The sequence below is a fragment of the Hyperolius riggenbachi genome, chromosome 4, assembly GCF_040937935.1.
Source record: "Hyperolius riggenbachi isolate aHypRig1 chromosome 4, aHypRig1.pri, whole genome shotgun sequence".
Classification (NCBI taxonomy): domain Eukaryota; kingdom Metazoa; phylum Chordata; class Amphibia; order Anura; family Hyperoliidae; genus Hyperolius; species Hyperolius riggenbachi.
In genome coordinates this window covers 14,078,747-14,094,693 of record NC_090649.1, presented here as the reverse complement: position 1 = coordinate 14,094,693, position 15,947 = coordinate 14,078,747, and positions in this window count along the sequence as shown.

Sequence of the window (15,947 nt, the reverse complement as noted above, 5' to 3'; positions counted from 1 at the left end):
CAGTATAGCCAGTATTGTGCCCCAGTATAGCCAGTATAGTGCCCCAGTATAGCCAGTATAGTGCCCCAGTATAGCCAGTATAGTGCCCCAGTATAGCCAGTATAGTGCCCCAGTATAGCCAGTATAGTGCCCCAGTATAGCCAGTATTGTGCCCCAGTATAGCCAGAATAGTGCCCCAGTATAGCTAGTATAGTGCCCCAGTATAGTGCCCCAGTATAGCCAGTATAGTGCCCCAGTATAGCCAGAATAGTGCCCCAGTATAGCTAGTATAGTGCCCCAGTATAGTGCCCCAGTATAGCCAGAATAGTGCCCCAGTATAGCCAGAATAGTGCCCCAGTATAGCTAGTATAGTGCCCCAGTATAGCCAGTATAGTGCCCCAGTATAGCCAGTATAGTGCCCCAGTATAGTCAGTATAGTGCCCCAGTATAGTGCCCCAGTATAGCCAGAATAGTGCCCCAGTATAGCCAGAATAGTGCCCCAGTATAGTCAGAATAGTGCCCCAGTATAGCTAGTATAGTGCCCCAGTATAGCCAGTATAGTGCCCCGGTATAGCCAGAATAGTGCCCCAGTATAGCTAGTATAGTGCCCCAGTATAGCTAGTATAGTGCCCAAGTATAGTGCCCCAGTATAGCCAGTATAGTGCCCCAGTATAGCCAGTATAGTGCCCCAGTATAGCCAGTATAGTGCCCCAGTATAGCCAGTATAGTGCCCCAGTATAGCCAGTATTGTGCCCCAGTATAGCCAGTATAGTGCCCCAGTATAGCCAGTATAGTGCCCCAGTATAGCCAGTATAGTGCCCCAGTATAGCCAGTATAGTGCCCCAGTATAGCCAGTATAGTGCCCCAGTATAGCCAGTATAGTGCCCCAGTATAGCCAGTATAGTGCCCCAGTATAGCCAGTATAGTGCCCCAGTATAGCCAGTATAGTGCCCCAGTATAGCGTGCCAGTATAGTGCCCCAGTATAGCCAGTATTGTGCCCCAGTATAGCCAGTATAGTGCCCCAGTATAGCGTGCCAGTATAGTGCCCCAGTATAGCCAGTATAGTGCCCCAGTATAGCCAGTATAGTGCCCCAGTATAGCCAGTATAGTGCCCCAGTATAGCCAGTATAGTGCCCCAGTATAGCGTGCCAGTATAGTGCCCCAGTATAGCCAGTATAGTGCCCCAGTATAGCCAGTATAGTGCCCCAGTATAGCCAGTATAGTGCCCCAGTATAGCCAGTATAGTGCCCCAGTATAGCGTGCCAGTATAGTGCCCCAGTATAGCCAGTATTGTGCCCCAGTATAGCGTGCCAGTATTGTGCCCCAGTATAGCCAGTATAGTGCCCCAGTATAGCCAGTATTGTGCCCCAGTATAGCAAGTATACTACAAAAGCAGAAATGTACGTAAGCGCTCACAGGGAGTGGAAAATGGTTAAATCACTTTAAAAGACATTTTGTAAACACCAGTCCATACACGGTGGAGTGCTGCCTGGCTATTAGTGAGAATAGCTTATTAAATGCAAAACAACAGTTGGATAAGCGCTCAAAACAAAAAGTCTCTTTTAAAAAGTTCAGGTGTAATCAATGATTCCTGGTATCACAGAACATCACAGGGACATAACCCCCCCCCAATGTGGAGAGACTCACCGGACTTTGCGGCCTAAATGGGCCCGACAGCGCCTCAGGGGTATAGGCCACCCCTCAGCCTCTCTGGCAACCTCCGGAATGCTGCAGTCTCCACTTCCAACTTGCTTGGCCAATTTTAGATAGATGCCACCTCCATACAAACACAGAAGCCGCACATAGCGTAAAAGTACCAAAGGGAGTAGTCCCACTTTTATTAAAAAACTTAAAATAACAGGCACAGCCTGAACGGATATAGCTCTGGCGGCTACGCAGGAGTGGGGGACAGCAACAGCTACTTGCTAAGTGCTTTGTCATCCCGGCGTCTCCCCACTGTATAGCCAGTTTAGTGCCCCAGGATAGCCAGTATAGTACCCCAGAATAGTGCCCCAGGATAGCCAGTTTAGTGCCCCAGGATAGCCAGTATAGTACCCCAGAATAGTGCCCCAGTATAGCCAGTTTAGTACCCTCCCGCCCATCCCCGCGGCCGCCGCTGTTATTACCTTAGCAGCGGCCGCTCTCCCCTCTCCGGCGCCTGTAATTATTCAAGCAGCGTATCTCCGGCTGCTCTGTGTGATGCACTGATGCGGAAGGAAGGAGGGCAGCGGCTTCCTGTAACGGCGATATGTATCGCCGTTACTATGGTAACCGAGCCCTGCCTCCTGCGCATCAGTGCATCACACAGAGCAGCCGGAGATACGCTGCTTGAATATACAGGCGCCGGAGAGGGGAGAGCGGCCGCTGCTAAGGTAATAACAGCGGCGGCCGCGGGGACAGGCGGGAGGGGGGATAAGAGCACGGCACACCAGGCAACGTTCCGCGGCACACTAGTGTGCCGCGGAACAGCGGTTGGGAAACACTGCCATAGAAGAAAGCAGAACCTTTTAGAGACTCTTGGGCGTTTGTGGTTCCAGACAAGTTTTTAAAAGGCATATTGTAGTCTAGACAGCTGAATTGAAGGGACTTGGACCGGAAGAGTCTCAAATAGGTATAGTATGCATGGTAATATATTTATTTGTAACTAACTGGACGCCCGGCGTTGCCCGGGTATGTATTTGGCTAGTGTTGGCTCCGCCCACTTTTCCTAACCCTAACACACAATTACTTAATGACCAAGTATGTGAGCTTTGCGGTCTTTAGCATCAATAATTAGCAATGAAATAAATTTAATCTGATTGGATGTGGCTCCACCCTTTTCTGAATTTGAACCCCAATAACCCAATGGCCATCTGTACCAGGTACACGTCATTAACAGTGCAATAATGGTAGCAATTAAATATTCCCCTTAAAAATCAATAGGTGGATTTTGATTGGCTTTTATAGGCTCCACCCACTTTTCTGAATATTAATCCCAGTCACCCAGTGACCAACTGTGCAAAGTTTGAGAACCCTGCCATTAACAGTATAAGAATGGCTGCAGTTTACATTTGCGCAATGAAATTTGTATTTTTCTCCACCCACTTATTTCCTAACAGTGTTCAGGTATGTATTTGGCTGCTGTTGGCTCCGCCTACTATTTCTAACCCTAACACACAATTACTCAAAAACCAACTTTGTGAGCCTTGCGGTTTTGGCATCAATAATTTGCATTGAGAAAAGTTTGGGCCACATTTCATCCAGAAATCCTTGAAATCCCCGGGCCCCCCTGCAAAAAAAAAATCCGCCCCCCCCCCCCATTCAGGGGCAGGAGGGGTCGCAGCTTAAGAGTAGAGTGTGGCAGATCGGTGGGGAGGGGAGAAATTCCCCCCCCCCCCTCCCTCACCTTGGGCTCTCCTCTCAGCGCTCCCCTCCTGCAAACATTGGTGGCAGCGGGCAGGCAGCAGCAGCAGCGGCGGTGGTGGCAGGATGATACATTACCTCCTTCTTCCTGGAGGACTTCCGTACTCTAAGAGCAACTTCCTGTTTACACAGGAAGTTGCAAGAAGCTCTCTTAGAGAACGGAAGTCCTCCAGCGAGAAGGAGGTAATGTATTCATCCTGCCGCCACCTCCGCTGCTGCTGCCTGCCCGCTACCACCAATGTTTGCAGGAGGGGAGCGCTGAGAGGAGAGCCCGAGGTGAGGGAGGGGGGGGGGAATTTCCCTCCTGCCCCTGAATAGGGGGGGGGGGGGGCCCGGATTTTTTTCTTTGCAGGGGGGCCCGGGGATTTCAAGGTACGCCCCTGGATGAAATGTGGCCCAAACTGCATTTATTATCTGATGAAATGTGGCCCAAACTGCGTTTATTATCGAATGAAATGTCGCCTGAACTGTGTTTAATTATCTGATGAGATGTGGCCTGAACTGTGTTTAATTATCTGATGAGATGTGGCCCAAACTGCGTTTATTATCTGATGAAATGTCGCCTGAACTGCGTTTATTATCTGCTGAAATGTGGGACAAATTGTGTTTAATATTTGCTGAAATGTGGGCCAAACTGCGTTTATTATCTGATGAAATGTCGCCTGAATTGCATTTGTTTTCTGCTGAAATGTCGCCCGAATTGCGTTTGTTTTCTGCTGAAATGTGGGCCGAATTGCGTTTATTTTCTGGTGTCTGGGGTAACTGTTGCTGCATTTATTATTTAATTGGCTATATTTGCTGCTTTGGGGTTATGGACGGTTACGCTCCACCCATACAATGTCATGGCCACACCCATTTTTCAGCGCGGCCCCACGCCAATTTTTTGATGTGCTAACTCCCCCCAATCCCCCCTTACCACTCGACCCACATGTCATGGCTAGTGTTGGGCGAACACCTAGATGTTCGGGTTCGCGAACGTTCGCCGAACATCGCCGCGATGTTCGGGTGTTCGACCCGAACGCCGAACATAATGGAAGTCAATATGGAACCCGAACTTTTGTGCTTTGTAAAGCTTCCTTACATGCTACATACCCCAAATTTGCAGGGTATGTGCACCTTGGGAGTGGGTACAAGAGGAAAAAAAAATTAGCAAAAAGAGCTTATAGTTTTTGAGAAAATCGATTTTAAAGTTTCAAAGGGAAAACTGTCTTTTAAATGCGGGAAATGTCTGTTTTCTTTGCACAGGTAACATGCTTTTTGTCGGCATGCAGTCATAAATGTAATACATATAAGAGGTTCCAGGAAAAGGGACCGGTAACGCTAACCCAGCAGCAGCACACGTGATGGAACAGGAGGAGGGTGGCGCAGGAGGAGAAGGCCACGCTTTGAGACACAACAACCCAGGCTTTGCATGAGGACAAGAAGCGTGCGGATAGCAATTTGCGTTTTGTCGCCATGCAGTCATAAATTTAATACATATGAGAGGTTCAATAAACAGGGACCGGAAACGCTAACCCATCACAGATGTTCATTGTTCATGTTACTTGGTTGGGGTCCGGGAGTGTTGCGTAGTCGTTTCCAATCCAGGATTGATTCATTTTAATTTGAGTCAGACGGTCTGCATTTTCTGTGGAGAGGCGGATACGCCGATCTGTGACTATGCCTCCGGCAGCACTAAAACAGCGTTCCGACATAACGCTGGCTGCCGGGCAAGCCAGCACCTCTATTGCGTACATTGCCAGTTTGTGCCAGGTGTCTAGCTTCGATACCCAATAGTTGAAGGGTGCAGATGGATTTTTCAACACAGCTATGCCATCTGACATGTAGTCCTTGACCATCTTCTCCAGGCGATCGGTGTTGGAGGTGGATCTGCACGCTTGCTGTTCTGTGTGCTGCTGCCGATACCATTCCCTTTTGGGCACTAGCTGCGGCTTGTGTTGTTTGCTGCCCTCCTGGTCGTCCTGGGTTTGCGGAAGTCAGTCTGTCGGCGTACAACTGGCTAGAGGAGGGGGAGGATGTCAATCTCCTCTCTAAAGTCTCCACAAGGGCCTGCTGGTATTCTTCCATTTTGACCTGTCGGACTCTTTCTTCAAGCAGTTTTGGAACATTGTGTTTGTACCGTGGATCCAGAAGGGTATAAACCCAGTAATTGGTGTTGTCCAGAATGCGCACAATGCCTGGGTCGCGTTCAATGCAGTCCTAGGCCGAAGAGGTCATAGCCTAGGGTCACAAAAACCTGTTTATTTGGGCTATTTCAATGGTAGTGATGGTGACGTACATAAATCTCAGCCATGGCCGTTAGCAACGTCTGAATTTCACGAAATGTCTCATACAGGTAGAAGACATATTGTTAGACTTGGATTCCAAAGATGGGGTCCCTACATCTCTGCAAACCAGAGTTACAGGGGTCCAAAATTGGTAAAATCCCCCATAGACTTTCATTGCCTCCCTATTTCACTTTCCAAAATCTCACATCTTTTCAAAGGGCAATGGCTCAGCAGTACCAAATTTTCTAGCATTGTAGGGACCCTTAGGGGGAACATGACTGGTGAGTTTCGGGCCCCTAGGCCAAAGAGGTCATAGCCTAGGGTCACAAAAACCTGTTTATTTGGGCTATTTCAATGGTAGTGATGGTGACGTACATAAATCTCAGCTATGGCCGTTAGCAACGTCTGAATTTCACGAAATGTCTCATGCAGGTAGAAGACATATTGTTAGACTTGGATTCCAAAGATGGGGTCCCTACATCTCTGCAAACTAGAGTTACAGGGGTCAAAAATTGGTAAAATCCCCCATAGACTTTCATTGCCTCCCTATTTCACTTTCCAAAATCTCACATCTTTTCAAAGGGCAATGGCTCAGCAGTGGCACATTTTCTAGCATTGTAGGGACCCTTAGGGGGAACATGACTGGTGAGTTTCGGGCCCCTAGGCCGAAGAGGTCATAGCCTAGGGTCACAAAAACCTGTTTATTTGGGCTATTTCAATGGTAGTGATGGTGACGTACATAAATCTCAGCTATGGCCGTTAGCAACGTCTGAATTTCACGAAATGTCTCATGCAGGTAGAAGACATATTGTTAGACTTGGATTCCAAAGATGGGGTCCCTACATCTCTGCAAACCAGAGTTACAGGGGTCAAAAATTGGTAAAATCCCCCATAGACTTTCATTGCCTCCCTATTTCACTTTCCAAAATCTCACATCTTTTCAAAGGGCAATGGCTCAGCAGTACCAAATTTTCTAGCATTGTAGGGACCCTTAGGGGGAACATGACTGGTGAGTTTCGGGCCCCTAGGCCAAAGAGGTCATAGCCTAGGGTCACAAAAACACTGGAAGGAGGGCAGGATAGGAGTTCCAGGGCGTACTGGGAAAGCTCGCTCCAGATGTCCAGTCTCTTGACCCAGTACTCCAAGGGGTCTACGGGGCTGTCGGTGTCATTGAGCCCGCTGGATGACCCCATATAGTCAGACACCATGGTGGTCAGTCGTTGCTTGTGCTGGTTGGTGGTGGATGCTGTGGCGGGTACCTCTGTTCTGGGCTGCTGCACTGCATACAGGCTCTTGCTTAGGCTCTTCAGGTCTCCGGGGCGCCAGTTGCTGCTGCTGCTGCTGGTGGTGGTTGTTGTGCTGCTAGTGGCAATGGCAGGCACCTCTTGCTGGCTTGGCAGAGCAGTTACAGTGGGGGTGGAAGGCTGGGGGAATGCTTCCAGTAGTCTGCGCACAAGGGCCTCTTTCAACTCCCTTGTGCGTTGCTCGGTGGTGGATGGCGTCATTAAGTCTCCCAGCTTCCCCTTCAGACGGGGATCAAGCATCAAGGTAATCCAGATGTCCTCCCTTGAACGCATCTGGATCACCCGGGGGTCCCTGCGAAGGCAGCGCAACATGTGCACAGCCATGGGAAACAAGTGGGCCCTGCCAGCAAGATCTTCCTCGTCCTCGCCATTGTCCCATAACGCATGCCTGTCCTCTTCCTGTGCCATGTCGTTGTCCTCCTCAAACCGCCATCCACGTACAACGCCTGCTGCACTCTGCTCCTACTCCTCCTCCTCCTCATTCAGGTTAGGGATCTCCAACTCTTCCACTACCTGCTGTGAGCCCTCCTCTGAGCTGGACTGTGCTGCCATCTGCTCCTGTTCTTCCAACTGCCTCAGGGCTTCATCCCCACGCTCAATTAAATTGTCCATTACCTGCTTCAGTAGACAAACCAAGGGCACCCACTGGCACACAGAGGTCCGCTCCTCACTGACCATCTTGGTTGCCTCCAGGAAGGGACTCAGCACCAGGCATACTTGCTGCATCAGTGTCCACTGCGTGGCAGTAATCATGGGGACTTGCTGGTTGCTGGGGACACTTGGGTCTAGCATGTAGGCCCTAAGAGCCAGCCTGTGCTGACACAGCCGCTCCAACATGGCCAGAGTCGAATTCCAGCGAACTGGCATGTCGATGATCAGCCGGTGTTGTGGCCTTCCATACTGCTGCTGTAAGGTGGACAAGAGTGCAGAGGCAGTGGCTGACAGGCGGAAAAAGCGTACCACCGCCCGGGCATTCTGCAGCAGCTCGCTCATCCCCTGGTAGGTGCGCAAGAAGCGCTGCACCACAAGATTGAGCACATGGGCCAAGCAGGGGATGTGCTGGAGGTTTCCCTGCTGCACTGCTGCCACCAGGTTGGCCCCGTTATCGGCTGCCACATACCCCACTTCCAGGCCTCTGGGGGTCAGCCACCTCCGCTCCTGCTTCCTGAGGGCGGCCAGGACGTTGGTGGCCATAAGCCTCTCCTTCCCCAGGGTCACCAATTTTAAAAAGGGCTTGGCAGTGCCGAGGCTTGGCGCTTCTGCTGCCGAGGCGGGCTTGCTTTACGGGTGCAGAGGGACTGTCGTGACAGGACCCTTTTGCATCCCCCCGATCCCGCGTGGTGGCACCACTAGCTGGGCTGATGCGCTCTTGTCCTCCCTCCCTTCCATCAGTGTCACCCAGTGGGCCGTAAAGGACAGGTAGCGACCTGTCCCAAATCTGCTACTCCACGAGTCCATGGTCACGTGGACCCGCTTGTCCACAGAGTAGTCCAGGGAACGGGCCACGTTTTCCACCGCAAACTTGTGGAGTGCTGGGATCGCGCTCCTGCTGAAATAGTGGCGACTGGGGACTTGCCACTCGGGGATGCCAAATTGGAGCAGCGTTCGCATGGCGCTCCCCTCCTGCACCAGGGAGTAGGGAAGCAGCTGTGATGCCATGGCCCGGGCCAGCAAGCCATTTAGTTTGCGGATCTGCCTGTGGCTTGGAGGCAGAGGCTTGGTCAGACCCTGAAAGGTGTCGCTCAGCAGGGTCTGACGACGCTCGGATGCAGGGGAGACAGAGGAGAGAGACGACCACTGGCTGCCAGCCTCAATATCTGTGTCCTGAGTAGCCGAGGTGGAAGAGCGCTTGCGTGCTACTACTGCTGCTGCTGTGGGGGATTCACGACCCTGAGGGAGGGATGATGCTGCTGTGCTGGTGGGCCTTCTGCTCTCAGGAACCCCTGACAGCAGTGCCTGCTTCCTCTTAAACTCCGCATACTCGCGGCAGTGGCAGCTTCTCAGGTGGCCCTGGAGGGATGAGGTACCCATCTTGCTCAGACTTTTCCCATGGCTCAATCTTTTGCTGCATAACCTGCACACCACATACCTTTTGTCATCAGTACATTCGTCAAAGCAATCCCACACTGGTGACTTTAATTTACTGCGGCCCCCACTAGCAGAGGGTGCAGCGGAACAATGTGTGGTAGTAGTTGCCGGGGGTTGCATGGTGGTGGTGCCGGCTGAAGCAGTGTCCTGTCTACTTCCTCCACGCCCACTGCTGCCGATGCCCCTGCCCCTGCCTGACATATGGCGATATCCTTGCCTAGGCCGAGGTGACTCATCATCCTGCTCTGACCATTCTTCCACGGACTCAGCAGGCTGCGCATAGTTAGGGTCCACAACGTCATCATCATCAGCAACATCATCATAATCCAGCTCTTCCTCTGAGTCCCCCGCCTCCTCTTCTGTCACTACATCCCCAGACACAGACCCCTCTTCTTCATCACCAGAACTCAACAACGCTTGTGATTGTGGCCCGATCTCAATCTCTGCCACATCAGTCCCCAGTAAGTCCTGAGCTTCTTGCATCAGCAGGTTCCCAGATGCCGGACTGAGGGACAGAACACTGTCATCCTGGGAGGGCTGCTGACCAGTGGGTGCTGGGGTGGATGTCACAACAAGCGTGGGACGTTGGCTGCTGCTGCTGCTGCTGCTGCTTGGAGTGGTGCTCACAGTAGAGGTCTGGGAGGAAGTCATGATGTCCATAAGTACGTCAGGTTCCATTTGCTCAACCACCACACGGGGACCAGAAACTTTAAAATATTTGGACAATGGAGTCCGCTGACTCGGCCTAGGCTTTGCTGCCCCCCTTTCTGCTGCATCACGACCACGTACAGCTGGGCGTCCTCTCCCTGGATGTGGAGTAGTCCCAGAAGTGGCTGAGGCAATTGAACTCCCTTTCCTCTCACCCCGCGAAACCCTGCCAGACATGTTGCTAGTAATGAATCACTGGATGCAGTGGGCACAGTACAAGGTCACTGAAGGAGGAACCAGGCACAGTATAACGGCACTGCAGGATGCAGTGGGCACAGTACAAGGTCACTGAAGGATGCAGTGGGCACAGCAGTGGGCACTGGATATACAACTAGGTCACTGAAGGATGCAGTGGGCACAGTACAAGGTCACTGAAGGATGCAGTGGGCACAGCAGTGGGCACTGGATATACAACTAGGTCACTGAAGGATGAAGTGGGCACAGCAGTGGGCACTGGATATACAACTAGGTCAATGAAGGATGCAGTGGGCACAGTACAAGGTCACTGAAGGATGCAGTGGGCACAGCAGTGGGCACTGGATATACAACTAGGTCACTGAAGGATGCAGTGGGCACAGTACAAGGTCACTGAAGGATGCAGTGGGCACAGCAGTGGGCACTGGATATACAACTAGGTCACTGAAGGATGCAGTGGGCACAGTACAAGGTCACTGAAGGAATCAGTGGGCACAGCAGTGGGCACTGGATATACAACTAGGTCACTGAAGGATGCAGTGGGCACACAAGGATGTCACACTGTGTAATGAGATGCTTATATGCCAGCGAGCGAGCAGTCGGCACTGGGCACGGCACAAGGTCACTGACAGAATGAATGAACAGCTCTGGCAGAGAGTGGCGGTGCCGGCGGTGTGACTGGCTGCCTGCAAATAGTACAAGTGTATAACTGTCACTGGAATATACAAGTGAACACTGCAGCTGCACTAACCTGCCTGCCTGCACTACACACAGATAATCCCCACTCCCACTACACTGACTACACTGCAGCACTGAACCTGCCTGCACTACACACAGTTAAATAATCACTAGACTCCCACACTCCCACTACACTACACTGACTACAACTAACTACAGCAATCACTCACTGACTAGCTAACTGTGTACAGTATAAGAGCAGTGTTTGCAAAAAAAACGCTTTGTTTTTAACACAATAAATGCACTTGCTCAAACAACAATGGCCTGGAGATAATCCTCTCAGCACCACAGTCTAGCAAGGACAGAGCTTTTCCATCATGGCCGCCGCTTTATATTCAGGAGGGGAGGGCATAGCTCCCCTCCTGTGATTGGTTGCAAGGGCCTGGCTGGGGCCCTCTGATTGGCCTGCAATGTGTCACTTCCGCATAGTTTGACGCATTTCCGCTAACCACGACTTCAGCGCCGGGTTTCACGAGCATGAATGCGGATTTCTGTCCGCATTCACGCGAAGCCGAAGCAGATTTTCGTGTTGAAAATCTATTCACGGCTTAGCGTGTCCGAGGCGGAATGCGTCAAAATGGTCGTGAATCCACGCGTAAGCGTGATCACGACCTGGCGGTGAGCACCACTGATGGCAGCTACCATATACCTCTCACTTCAGTTCCCTTTTCAGTATTGCTTGAAGGAAATATTAATGTGTCCACTTACTTACCTGATGCTTTTTTCAGCCCTTGAAGTCCTTCTGCTCCCTCGCCATCATTCCATACTGCTCCATTCCTCCGCTGTCCTGCTCTGAAAGCTGGGTGACTCAGCCAGTCGCCGTCTACGTGGCCGTACACCTCTTTACTTCTCCTCTTGTTTCCAGGACCATTCTGTGCATGTGCAGTTGCAATTTTTTACTTGCGTAAAAGCTATTCCTAGGATGTCCCTATTAAGTCTGATGGCCCTAGCCAAGGGCTCTATACTGATGGCAAATAGTAGAGGAGGTAGAGGACAGTCCTGCCTAGTGCCATTGTTAATACTAAATGGGAGAGGGGAGACATAGGGTAGTTTGACTGTAGAAGTAGAGGAGGAGTATAAGAATTTAAGAAGGGTAATAAAGGGACCAGAGAAACCTTGATGCTGGAGCACCCTGAAGAGAAAAGGCCAGGAAAGACTATCAAAGGCTTTTTCCACGTCTAGACTCAGAAGAAGAGAAGGTTTTCCATCTCTGTTCATAATTAAAATTAGAGATGTCGCAAACCTCCTATTTTCCCGACCGGGTTCGCGAACTTCCGCAGAAGGTTCGGTTCGCGGGAAAATTCGCGAACCGCAATAGACTTCAATGGGGAGGCGAACTTTGAAAAATAGAAAAAATTATGCTGGCCACAAAAGTGATGGAAAAGATGTTTCAAGGGGTCTAACACCTGTAGGGGGGCATGGTGGAGTGGGATACATGCCAAAAGTCCCGGTGAAAAATCTGGATGTGACGCAAAGCAGCGTTTTAAGGGCAGAAATCACATTGAATGCTAAATTGCAGGCCTAACGTGCTTTCAAACATCTTGCATGTGTATACATCAAACAGGGAGTGTAATTAGAGTACTGCTTCACACTGACACACCAAACTCACTGTGTAACGCACCGCAAACAGCTGTTTGTGTAGTGACGGCCATGCTGGACTACTGCGCAACATGGCGTGATTGCTCTTCCTCACTCAGTGATGTCAGGTAATGTGTGACTTCCTTCTCAACTTTCCATGGCATTGTTAAAAAGCTTACATTTTGTTTTTAATTTACATTTTCTACTTGCTGTGTACTTGTTCAGTACCGCTACAATGAGAATCCTGTGGAGGCGGGCAAGTCTGCCATTGTGACCCCGGGTAATGGCCGGGGAATGAGGGATGGAATCCGGTGTGGAGCCTGAGAAACGGCTACCACTACACATCCAAGGAGGGCAGCAGGTAGGCATGCACGCCCGCCCCGAGGTAGTGACCAAAAATAACAATACAGGAGGCGGACTTTCGAGGCCCTGCTGTGTATTTGAAATGAATTAACTTTAAATCCTTTAACGGGAATCCGTTATGGAGGGCAAGTCTGCCATTGTCACCGTGGGGAATGAAGGTTGGATTGCAGCCCGAAGTGGGAGCCTGCTGAGACCCATGCTGTAGCTGCCCTGACCGTGCTTTGCAGACCAGGCATCTGTGGTCAGATGGACCCTTGAGCCAGCGGAAGACAAATCAAGTCGAAAGCATTTGCCAAGAATGTTTTACGGAGGGCAAGTTTTTTTGCCCTTTTTTTAAATTTTTTGAAAATGATAGATGGTTGTATTTTTAAATTGTTTGAAAGTTTAGATGGTTGTATTTTTAAATTGTTTGAAAGTTTAGATGGTTGTATTTTTAAATTGTTTGAAAGTTTAGATGGTTGTATTTTTAAATTGTTTAAAAGTGTATCCATTCTTCCTCCCCACAGCCACGAACAATACCATGGGAACGTGGAGCAGCAGAAGCCCCCTGTGACGGCTGCCACGGTTGTTCTCCGCTGCTTGTCTTTTGAGGGGTGCTGCTTTTCCTCAGGTGTTCTTGCCATAGCTGTTTGTGCCTTCTCTCCAGGTGCCTTCGTAAAGCACTTGTCCCTACGTGACAGTTGGCCTTTCCACGGCTCAATTTTTTCTGGCAGAGACAACAGATGGCTTTGCTCCGATTTGAGACACACACGTGAAAAAATTTCCAAACCGCTGAGCCCCCCTGGGGTGATGGCGCTACGGTGGCATCAGCAGCAGCTGACGTTGAAGGGCATGTGTGCTCCCTGGCCATAGCTGGCGATACATGGCACCGGACACTGCCCCCAGCTGTTTCTGAGGACAAGCTCCCTCTGCTTCTATCATGGAGTCGTCTCCTCCTACTCCTCTCTGACTCCTCCTCTGAACTGTCCCCCTGGTCATCTCCTCTACCGGGAACATATGTGGTATCCGTATAATCGTCATCATAATCCTCCTGGCCAGCTGCGCTTTCCTCAGACACCTCCTCAAGTGCACCAACTTCAGGTGGTCCACCATCATCCCCATCCACACACGTTACGTCCATACTATCGCCACCTAACTCAGTCGTATGAGGTGGTGTACCTGCGCCTTCTTGCTGTTGTTGCAGTAGTGGCTGGGAATCAGTGATTTCACCACCACCACCAAATAACTCCTGCGAAGTGTCAAATGCAGCGGATGTGGTGCTTGTTGTAGCGCTGGTGGCTGCGGGAGATGAGGTGTTCTGTGTTAAATACTCAATCACCTCCTCACGATTTTGGGAAGTGATGGCACGTGCCTTCTTCTGAGCACTGTATTTTGGGGCACGTCCGCATGAAATCACAGCAACACCACCTCGCACAGCCACAGACCTGCCGGTGCCTGGTGGCCTTCCTCTGGGTCTGCCTCTACCTCTTCCTCTACCTGGTTTGTCCATTTTGTCCATCTCGGGGGTATGCTAGCTATATGCAGTGAGGTGGGTTCTCACTCAACACAACAGGTAGTTAGATGCAGTGAGGTGGCCAGGTGGGTTCACACTCAACACAACAGGTAGTTAGATGCAGTGAGCTGGGTTCACTCAACAGTAAAGGTACTTAAGATGCAGTGAGGTGGGTTCTCACTCAACACAACAGGTAGTTAGATGCAGTGAGGTGGCCAGGTGGGTTCACACTCAACACAACAGGTAGTTAGATGCAGTGAGCTGGGTTCACTCAACAGTAAAGGTACTTAAGATGCAGTGAGGTGGGTTCTCACTCAACACAACAGGTAGTTAGATGCAGTGAGGTGGCCAGGTGGGTTCACACTCAACACAACAGGTAGTTAGATGCAGTGAGCTGGGTTCACTCAACAGTAAAGGTACTTAAGATGCAGTGAGGTGGGTTCTCACTCAACACAACAGGTAATTAGATGCAGTGAGCTGGGTTCACTCAACACAAGGCTAGGTATATGCAGTGATGATGTGGGTTAAGTAAACACAACAGGTACTGGGTAGTTAGATGCAGTGAGCTGGGTTCACTGAACAGTATACAGTAAAGGTACTTAAAGTGAACCAGAGACGAAGCACCCTCATGTATTTTACCATAGAAATCAGTGGGAACATTAGAGAAAACACCTACCCTGCCCTCTGTTTCATCCTCACTGCTAAAAGTGTCTGTTATCTAGCTGAGATAAGAATCCCGGACTGTGCATTGAGTCTGGCTTTGCTATAATGACTCAGCTATAATGATTTCTGAGCAAAGCCAGCAGGGGGCAGGCTTGGACTTGAAAAGACACCAAAGACCACAGTCTCAGCTATAATCTTTCTGTAGCAAATCCAGCCGACTGCTTAGTCGGGATTCTTATCTTAGAGGTGATAACAGGCAAATTAAACAGAGAACAGTGTAACAAAGAGCAGATTAGGTGTTTACTGTCATGTTCCCACTGATTTATAAGGTAAAATACATGAGGGTGCTTCATCTCTGGTTCTCTTCAAGATGCAGTGAGGTGGGTTCTCACTCAACACAACAGGTAGTTAGACTTAGATGCAGTGAGCTGGGTTCACTCAACACAACGCTAGGTATATGCAGTGATGAGGTGGGTTAAGTAAACACAACAGGTACTGGGTAGTTAGATGCAGTGAGCTGGGTTCACTCAACACAAAGCTAGGTATATGCAGTGATGAGGTGGGTTAAGTAAACACAACAGGTACTGGGGTATATGCAGTACTGGGTAGTACAATGTGCAGCTCCCTGTCACACACACAGGCAGTCAGTCACTGAATGTGCTGGGCTGCTGGCAGTGGCACACACACTATCAATTAGCAAGGCTGTGCATGCAACAAAAGTGTCAGGAAAAAAAATGTACAGGTTGAGCTCTGAAAAGAGCTGTTGCTGGGTGCTTTAAAAGCAATATTAATCAGTCAGGAACAAGCAAAGCAGCCTAGAACCTAACTAATCTGTCCCTAAGAGAAAAAGTCTGTAGCAGCTGTCCCTTTCCTCTCTCTAGCAGGCACACGAGTGACTGTAATGGCCGCCGGAGGCTGCCTTATATAAGGGGGGGTGGGGCTCCAGGGCTTACTGTAGCCTGAATGGCTACAATGTGCCTGCTGACTGTGATGCAGAGGGTCAAAGTGGACCCTCATAGTGCATTATGGGGCGAATCGAACTTCCGGAAAAGTTCGCCTGGCGCAGGCGAACGCGAACCCCCAATGTTCGCCTGGAACCGTTCGCCGGCGAACCGTTCGGTACACCTCTAATTAAAATGAGATCTATTGCTTTCCTGGTGTTGTCTCCA